We start from the raw sequence: 10,265 nt of genomic DNA on the forward strand, positions 1-10,265 counted from the left end.
CCCGCGTCCCGGCCGGGGTCCCGGGCACCTGCTGCACCCGCAACGGGAGCGGCCGCGGCCCCTCAGAGACACGGCGCTGCCCCTCGGGCCCGGGCAGCCTTTCCCCGCCGCAGGGGCTGCCCCGAGGGCGCCGCGCCGGCTTCACCCCTGAGGGCCGAGCTCTGAGGGCTCGCGCTTGTTCCCACCGCGCTGAGGGAAAGCGGTGAACGTGCTATCCCGAGCCCGGGTAGAAGCCGAACCCTAACCTCTCCCTTCTTTCCATGTATGCGTGCAAATTCATTTGTCAAATCCCATCAGACAGACACAACTATTTGCCAGGAGTCTTTTGGGGGTTATTTTACCTCTTTTTGTAGTAGCTATCTTGAAAAATCCGGTAACTCCTGACAGTGTAGGTCTCTTCCTACTCAATATATTTATTATTTCATTTTTCAAAAACTAACATACTAGAAAATAACTACAGTTTAATAAGCAAACAAACTAGCCTCAGAGTCCCTGCCTCACGCTGTAGAGGAAAATGAACATCATCCACTGTTCCTGTTGAGCTGACCCGGGGGAAACTTCAGTTCCACCCTCAGAGCTGTCAGTGTGACTCGAGCACCAGCACACAGCCAGGCATGCAAGGCCAGGGGCTGGCAAGGGCGGGAAGAGAAAAAGAAGAAAAAAAGCATGAAGGGTAAATTTACATTCTCTCTTACCCCTCAGAGTTGACAAGCTAAATCCCTGAAGCATGTGATTTGATTAAAATCATTGGCACAATGCTCATCAACAGGAGCTCCACACATGCTGAAGGTAATGAGGATAATTAGGTTTTTTTCCGAGGACATATAACTGAAGAGCAAAGGACTGAAGATTCCCTCTTCCTCTCCTCCAAGTCACACAAAGGCCAGGTATTTTCACACAAGTTAGATTCTGCAGTAAGAAACTCCCATACACTGCAACACATCCAATATGACAGTGATTTATGGCTTTCTAATGCTTAATTACAGAACTAGGTGACTGTCAGTAATTTAAAAAAAGGGAAGTGTCTTCTATGGAAGAAAACCAATCCAGCGAGGAAGCAGATGTTTGTTTTGGGCTTTTGAGACATCATTATAAGTGGGGATTAAAAATATCACACAATTTACAATACGTTTTGACTCCAACTATTTTTAAGGGGTCTTAATGGTAAAATAGTGTTAATAAAATCAATCTTTAAAGGAAAAAAACAAAACAAAACAAAAAAACCACAAAAACAGTGAGACAATCCAGTACTTTGTGTCCCACCAATTCAGGCCAGAAATTCTGCATTGACAGTCTACTCCCAGGCTCTGCTGAAAAACATGCTTACCACACAGAGGTTAGAAATAAGCAGAAATTAGCTCCCAGCTGAGACCAAGCAAAAAAAAAACCAAAACAATAAAGAGGGAAAAATGGAGGGAACTGTCCGTGTCAAAAGAAAAGGTCTGTTTTGCTATAAAGGCCTATTTCAAATGACCTAGCATTCACTAAGCCTTCTCACTGCACTTAAACTTGGTGGATACACAAGGAAAATGATTTTTCAGATTTGTTCTTTGCTCCCCTCACTTTCTGATCCTAAAATCTGGCACAAGTCCTTGTACCTCCTTTGGGACCTCCGACACTCTCCTGTCAGGGAGATAAACCGTCTCAATAGATGCTGATGCAGTGGGAGCCCAGCTACTTGGGAGTCAATAACTGGGCTAGATACGAGCAAGTGCTGATAGAGGTGATGGGTCATGACAGTGTTGCAGTATTTTTCTCAAGTTTTTTGTTCCCAACCAGCAGTCTTATGCCAGCTCTTCTTTCCCAGGCCCCACAGGATGGTGTCTAGGAGGACCAACCACCTACAGTGCCACTCCTTGGAAAGGCCCCCAGGGACATGCAGAGCTGCAGGAAGTGTTCACATCCCATATTAACCAGACAGCTCTCAGTTTACAGAGGTCTTTATGATTTTATTTATGCTTTCCTTTTAAAAGGTCATTTGCATGAACTGCCAAGAGTAGTCACATTGTTACAGTCATTACCCACACAGTAAAGGAGTCCAAGATTTCTCTGAAAATACAATGTCCTCTCCTCTTCACAAAATAGCACAAACAATTATGTTCCAGTCATGCACAACCAACAAAAGCTTTTCTGAGCTATTTTACTTAACAACTTCATAGCCCAGGCTAGTACATAACTAATTCCATGGCACATTTTCATGTGAAATGATGCCATATGCTCAGCTGCCCTTTTTTTGAAAAAGAGACACAAAGCCATTAGCTAACTTTTCAAATAATGGTCATACCTGCAACTCTCAAACCTGTTCACTTTCCATACTGAGACATCAACAAGGACCATCAAAATAGGTGTGCAACATCCTTAATGAGAATACATCTGAGCTTTGCAGATACTGTCATCTTGGATTAAACCTGTATTTAGAAAGAAAAAAGCCCTAGGGTTACCATGGGCCTCTGAGAGGGAAGTGGAAAGAAAACCTCTAAGGACAGCAGATGCATTTGCTCCTTGCTGACTCATATCCAATCCTAAGAGGACTCTGTGCATCCAGCTGAAATCTTCTGTGAAACACAGACCCTTACTGCATATTTTAAAAAGCAAAATAGGAACATGGAAGTTTGAACTTTAGCACTTAAGCAATTTTTGTCCAACAGAAAGGAAGAACAGAACTGACCCAAATAGGTTGCAGCTGCCCACACTTATTGATCTTCTGGCCACAGCACAAGTATGTTCTGTAGCGTACAGGACCAGTATCAGAGATGTCTGCCCTTTTTTCTCTACCTTTTCATTTCGTCCCCAGAAAAAACCCAAGTTCTTCCAGTTCCACCTAAACTGGATTGCTTAGCCATTTGCTATCAGCAGTCATACATGAGACACTTCTTCACTTAGATTTTTTGTCAGAAAAGCCTCTTAGCATTCTTATACTCACTTGGGCTCAACAAAACTCTCTAGGATCACACTTAGATCTAGGCATGTGACTTCAACAGAACTTCATCATCATAATCATAAACAATCAGCCTTTGGTTAAGATCTCACATGTCATTTTCATATGGGTTAATAGTGCAAGTATTTGTTTGGGTATTGGCTTAGGACTTGAGAGACTCACCATTAATTCTCTCTCATGCCATGGCATTCTTGCATGGTGCTTGTTCCTCATGCTGCTTGGCTTGCTGCCTCTAGAAGGAAATTCTCCCATTTTGTGAGGAACACCCTCTAACATGCCTTAAATCTCAAGCTGGGGAAGGATTTCAGGTAAAGGCCACTGGCTACTGCTCTGAACATTACTCTGCCACCACAGACTGAGTGTTAAGAGTTATGCGCTTCCCATGTGGTATCAGGGAAGAAATCGATCTCATTGAAATAAATCCATTTTACTGTATATACATGCTGTAGTGAGATGGGACATGGGTGGAAATGGGTGAACAGCCTATACAAAAGAGCAAGTTCAGGAGTTCTTCCTGCACCCTGTTCCTCCTGCAGCAATACAAACATGTCTGCAAATTATTTGCTGAATCCCTACAAATCCTCCTGCATCTCAAACATGCAGATCTCTGCAGTAGTCTGATGTTTCTGTAGCCTAACAGGATGTGGTCACTTTAAGGCAGCCAAAAGTCTGCACTGCCACCCTCCTCCCTGCTCCTGCTCTGCCTGCACTGTTGAGCAGCAGAGGCAGGGGAAGGGTTCTGCTCTGTTTCTCACTCTAAAGTCAGGTCTGCTGCTGTATTTAAGCATGATGATCACTCACAGATGGAGGGTGCAATTGTTCATAGACATATGTTTGGCTCCTGCCTCACGAAGAAAACTAAGTACATACAATCAGCATATTCCTCAGCAGTGTTTGTTTGCCATTGCTGAGCACGGATGGACGACAGAACTGATACCAGAAGACGTATTTGTTATCACTAACTGTTCTAATAATGCCAGATAGCTGGCATGCCTTTGTTCTCTACCTGTTGCCTATCCTCTAACAGCAGCATGTGAACATCTTGCTGCACGTTTTTCCCCCTTACAGATCAGTGGGAGTCAGATTAGAGAGATGTATAAGCATCATTATGAGTGTCTGCTGCAGGGGAAACAAGCACAAACACACAGAGCTGTGAGAATTTGAAATGGAAGGGCAGACTGGCCACAGCAGGAGACTGGCAAGCAGAACACCAGAGACAGTAACTAATCATTGCTATCACCATCTCCCCTCCTGCACTGCTCCAGCACACAGGGTGACTGCAGGGTGGGAAGGGGGTGGTCATCTCAGATGTTTCAAGCTGCCTGTCACTGCCCTCTCCAAGTTTTCCTTCCGTTTTAGTATGATTCTTTTTCACAAGGTGGAATTTATTTTATTATTTTTTTCCCAAGGGTCATACTTCTTATCCCATTAAGCATATTTTTCCTCCTTGACCTACTTGTTTAATATTTACATGGGATGGGGAGCAAGGTAGGGACAGTGTGAAATGAAACCAAATGTATCAATCCACTAATAAGGGCAGAGAGGGGCAAAGAGGAGACCTTGGCAGCACCTCCACTTGTCCAGACACAGGTCTCCTCTCATTTCAAATACTTCTTGATTATACTTCTGCAGCCATGTAGTTAATGCACAGTGAAGCTTAGACATGATACAATAAGAAGCTGTGAATTTAAAGCTGGAATTATAATTATTACAGCCTTCTGCTGTGTTAATCAAAAAGGAATAAACACTCCCTCATATATGAAGGTGTCCTTACAGTTGGTCTGAACTAGCACCTCTCTTGCAGATGTCCATGTAATTAGTACTAGGTATTGAAAAAGGAGAGGAATTAAGGCACATGACAACTAGACAGGCCAAACAGGGTCAACTCCTTTCTGGTTACGGCAATCTAGAATGCATCTCTGCATTTTTAAAAAAGAAAGATTTCACTGACAGTAAAAAGCATTAGCCTCACTTCAGTTCTTAAAGCAACGTGTTAGTGGCCTGCCTGTGAAAACACATACCCATCTTTACCATTCCTGACAAGAGACTGCAACAAAATTTTCAGCAATTTGTCACATAAGCCAGTGCTTAATCTAGAAACCAGGTTAAGTCTACTGTCTTGTATCACATAAAAAGGGCCAGAGAGATCTGTGTTACTTTGCTGTTTGGGGTTTTGATTTTTATCTCCTGTTCTTCTTCCCTGGGAAACACCAAGTTATCTGAATCTGCTTGAAGCTTTCCAACAGAAAAAAAGACCCAAAAACATAAAAAAATTTAACCAACAAAAAACCCCAACACATTAGACACTTCACCACACTATGGAGCTGCAGGCTTGGCTGTGGAGTCTAGACTCCACCACAACAGACACTGTACCAACACATACTGAAGTACTAAAAAAAAAAAAAAGGAAAAAAAAGGATGAGCAAAACCAGACTACCAAGAGTACCAAGAGGGAAGCTCAGTATTCAAATTTTCTGTTTTCAGCCCTATTCCACTTATGGGTATATAAAATATCTTTAATCTTCTCTGTCATTAATCTTTTAGGAGAAACATGAAGAGAAATTTCCACTGACTTACATTTTGAAATATGCCTGACCTTTAAAGAATTCAGCAAATGGTCTCCAGGGGGTAGGATTCCTGCTACATTGAAACATCCCCTGTACCCCCTGAGTGAAATATCAGGTGATAGTGTAAATTGTAGTTATCTAATTAGTCACACTCACTAAAAAGATACAATTTAGAGTTCAAACGGACACCACACCAACCTCTCTTTACACAGGACTTTACTATATAAAGTATAGCAATTAGTTACTTATAATCCCTAGTTCTGGATTCTTTTTTTCATTTGCATCCTCAAGATTCAATTTATTGAACTGTTGCACTAATATAAATTACCGATTTTTAATCTCAGTTGCATCAGGAAATCATCATTATTTTAATATAGGAAGATTTCACATCCTTGGTTTTTTCACTTCACAGTACCTGCATAATCTTCATTTCTGTCTAGTATTAGGGTAGCCAATGGGACATCAATGGATGCATGCCAGTGGTGCTGAAATCTGTCAGCTGAAACAGATTAATTCTGGAAAGAAACCATTGGGTCAGTTGTCCAAGGTTGCAGTCTTGAAAGTGAAGAACATTGCACAAACAAAATTGGGAATCTATATTCATCCCTTCTCAATGTACAGAGAGGAAGAAAGGGTCTATACCTGAGCAGGGCGAGTCCAACACCAGTTCTTACAACCCAGGTTAGATTTGGGAATGTTCTGATAGCAAATTTCTTCCCCAAACTCAACTATAATTTTTACAAGGCCCAAAAGCAAGCAAAATATTTATTTTTTCATGTCACACAAAGAATGAAAAGCGATTCCTGAAGTTGCATTTAATTAGAAGGAGTGTGGAAGCACACAGTGACCAATATGCAGCTGCCACCAAGGATGGTACAGCACTGTTTGTGGTAGTTCATGTTTCCCTCTGATATTAGGGTTTAGCTCATAATCCAAAGGGAGGGGCTTTTTCCCTTGCATTAGAGAAATTACATGGCTTAGAGCTCTGTAGGGAGAACAGTGTGACAGAGGGTATCAGTAATGTTATTTTTGGAGGAATGCTGGAACTCTGGAATAAGTTCAGATCTGCAAGTTAATAGAAACAAATCAGTCCAACAGCCTGTAATCCACATTGCTTTATGGTTAAATATAAAACATGCTTTGCACTACAGTAAATTCCCTTACAACAAGGAAACACTAGATTAGAACCTTGCAGAATGAAGGTCTGTGAAGGAAACCAATTTAAATATCTCAACACACTAAAATAGAGATGAGAATTTATGATTTCTTTCCAGGAGAACAAAGGGTACATATACTATAGTACAGGCTTACCTCAAGCTAATTGCATCTTCCCAAGCCATGCTAAAACTGATATACATCCAAATTCTTCCTAGAAGATAAATCAAACACAGCTATTATATACACGTCTGCTGTAGCAATACTTGGAAACAGAAGGAAACTAATATTCAAGGTCACAGGCCACAGCCTAGAAGCTTGTCTGCAAGCTGAAGAGGATGATGGGGCTCAGCTCCATGTGTGTACAAAAGGCAGAAAGCCAGCAAACAGCCAGCACAGCTCTGAAAATAAGCAGAAACACCAAACTCTTCGGGGCACAGAACCAATGGGAGGGGCAGACTTGGAAAGTTTTGCATTGAGAAACATAACTATCTATACTCTCCTGCATGTTTAAAACAAGATAATGTGCCATAGCTGATACACAGGGGTTTCTTGCTGTTCTATCAGAAAATACTTCTGCCAACTCCAAATTTCATCCTGCTACTCACGCAAACGAAGAAAACAGTACTTTGCTTGTAATCTTTCTAGTGCCTGGTCCAACTGCAGTTTGTATCCCAATACTTGGACAACTTTATCAGCTGCTGCACAGGAGGACAAAGGTCTTCCCTGAAGAGCACAAACCTTTGGAACATGAGGAATGAAAGAAATCCAGCAGCACAGTTAACTTAGTTTAGTTTTAGTAAATTTTACCTTACATGCTTTGTAACTGCTATAAGGACTTGCATTTACAGGTTGTTCATTCTGAAGTGGGTGATGGTGGTTCTTCAGATTATACATTTTGAGATGTTTTATTCCTTATGCTCACTACTTCTTTGGTAAAAGCTAGGATTTGACTTTTCACAATGGTTTATACTGTAAGCTTGAGGGAGGAAAAAATCCATTTTTCTTTCTGTGCTTCAGTTAAAGAAGGAAATAAGTCACATGAGCCATGAAAGGACTTTGATCCAGAAGTAGAGAATGTAAATGCTTTACAGATGCCAAATAAGGATGTTTCCAAAGAAAAAGAAAACAAAGAATTCTCTACCCCAACTCCTTTTCATTTCCAAACAAGGTAATGGAAGAATTTTGTAAGGTTTTGATGGAAACTCCATTTCTCCAAGAGGTAGTTCTGTTTTTAATAATCACATACATTCATCAGAATAAACAACTGATTGTTTTGACAGGGGCTTATTGTGTTCCTGTGAGGGAAAAAAATAATTTCTTTAAATCACGAGTGTCTCTTAAAGCTGTTACAGCAACTGGAGAGAAATGGTAGAGAGGCAGGAATCCATCCTTAACTGCAATGACAATGATGACATTCTAATGACTGCCTGATGGCCAGGCTGCCTGCACAATACATCCTAGGGAAGGGCCCAGCATGCACTGACACTGGTGGAGCCCTTGGAGAAAGTGCCATGGATAGGAACATCCTGTGGTTGATCAGTTTTATTTCTACTGGATTTTTGAATAGCGCATAATCTTGCTCTGGCTTGCAAACATCAATATCAGTTCATCTTGCCCATTCTTTATGAAAATCCTGCCTCTGTGGGCAAGAACTGCTGAGAGTCTTCAATAAAAGAAATATCCAACAGACTGAAATATGAAGCATTTCCAACTAAACCCTACCTTGCCTCTAAGAAATGAGGATTCCACCTTCTATTTATTTAAGTTGAAACAAGGTATCAGAGTGGAAAGTCATGACCACAAGACTGAGTACCTGTGTTGCAGTCTATTCAATCTCCTTTTAAATGGATTTGTCTTTCACTGTAGAAGACTTTTGGAGCTCACACAATGTGAATATCTGCTCTATGTTTCTAAAAAACAATGTGAACTACTCTTTATGTATGCAGAGCACAATAGCTAAAGTTCCTCTGGCATTGTGTATTCTTATATATGTGTTTTGCACAGTATTTTGACTTAGCAATGGATAGAGTAAATAATGCTCAGCACATGTGCCTGACCCCCAGAAAAAAATCCATATATTCAACCCATACAGATGGGCCCTGCACTTGCACAAAGCCTGAAGCACATTTGTAAAATTCTGCATGAGTGCAGATGTCTTCCTTGATCCTCCTGCAAGATCAGAAGGTTGGGTCAATGGCTGTGCTCCAGATAATGTCACTATTAACATATCCAGACATAGCCAAGGATACAGCTACAAGAATAAAACAGGTCAGAAATGAGCTTCTAAGCTTATGGTACAGCTGCCTTACTCCCCTCTAATTCCTTAAATCCCAGAGCACAGTGAGAATGAAAAAACACCTTGCTGGTAGAAAAACAGTGCCATAAAGCAGCCAGTGTTCATATATGGGAGATGAATGTTGGAGTTCAAAAATGTCAAACCTATGTGTCTGGGGAATGGCAAGGTGAGAGGTCATACTGTTCTTTCTCAAAGCAAAACTATGTGAGTGTACCAGAATATAGCTTTTTTGATTTATATTTCACATTAAGAACAAATTTATGCTTGTATACTAGTACTAATGATTTAATAATGCATTAACATCTTAACTCTGCTGTCCAACCACGGCAGAATTAGTGACTACTTACAATAAATAACGTTACAAATCATACTGCTATCACACAGCACTTCCTGGCAGGTTTTGCAGTTCCTTTACCACAGGAAGCATGTTTCAGTAGAGTATTTCAGTGATTCCATGACTTTTTCTGTTGACTACGCAGGAAACTAATTTTCCAAACAGTATGTTATGGACTCAAACCCACTGACGTGAAAGAGGGGAGGAGAACCCAGTCAGAGAGGCAGGAAAAGCCATGTCTGTATTACTGGGATGCTCCCCACTAAACAGCAACATCTTGAACCAGTACGCCAAGTAGGGCAGACTGGTTTAATCACCATGGTCTGCAATTCAGTGAGAGACTCCTTCTTAAGTCCCCCACGTCACACCCCTGATTTGCCAGCAGCTTAAGATAGCTGACAGCAGGCTGTACTCTTCCTTTCCAGCATCAGGACAGATGGCCTCAGCTCACTCCAGCAACTCAGTTTAGCTGCTATGAAAAAAGAAACACTAAGATGCATTTTTATCTCAGCAATGAGACACAGCCAAGCCCTGGAAAGGGAACCTGCCTCCTGAAGGACAGAAAACACTGTTCTGTCACAGTGAATAGCACCAGCAGGACTCTCAGAAGGCCTTCTACAGGCAGGCTGCTGGGAAGAATTCACACCCTAAGCATGCTTTGCAATAATTTACCCCTGGTGTAAGATATAAGCAAATAAGTGGTTAAATTGTCAACAGCTACTGAACTGCAGTATTTCTTAGTGTTCCTGAATGTCAAAGAAATAAAACAGATTAATCTGCATCAGTATCTCTAGAAAGAAGAGGAAGGGATTGCAAGCATGGCTGGCACAGCTTTCCTGACTGTGCACAGCCCAGGTGCTCAAGCCTAGGGAGCAGCATGGCCTCAAGGGACTCTCAAGGTTTACAGGGGATTTACCAGCTCAATTGTGGCTTGCAGATCTCCTGGTCTCCTCAGAGGTCAGATCCTAACAG

The 10,265-nt window shown here is 41.6% G+C and overlaps 1 protein-coding gene across 1 annotated transcript in view; it reads right to left on the reverse strand.

Moving 5' to 3' along the window:
- Positions 1 to 8,376, reverse strand: part of ANKRD44 (ankyrin repeat domain 44) — a 139,619-nt gene extending 131,243 nt beyond the window's left edge. The window contains exon 1 of the mRNA XM_033516206.1: positions 6,817 to 8,376. The gene's annotated coding sequence lies outside the window, so the exon portion shown is untranslated. The remainder of the gene's footprint in view (positions 1 to 6,816) is intronic.
- Between the last annotated feature and the right edge of the window lie 1,889 nt (positions 8,377 to 10,265).

The sequence above is a fragment of the Parus major genome, chromosome 7, assembly GCF_001522545.3.
Source record: "Parus major isolate Abel chromosome 7, Parus_major1.1, whole genome shotgun sequence".
Lineage (NCBI taxonomy): Eukaryota > Metazoa > Chordata > Aves > Passeriformes > Paridae > Parus > Parus major.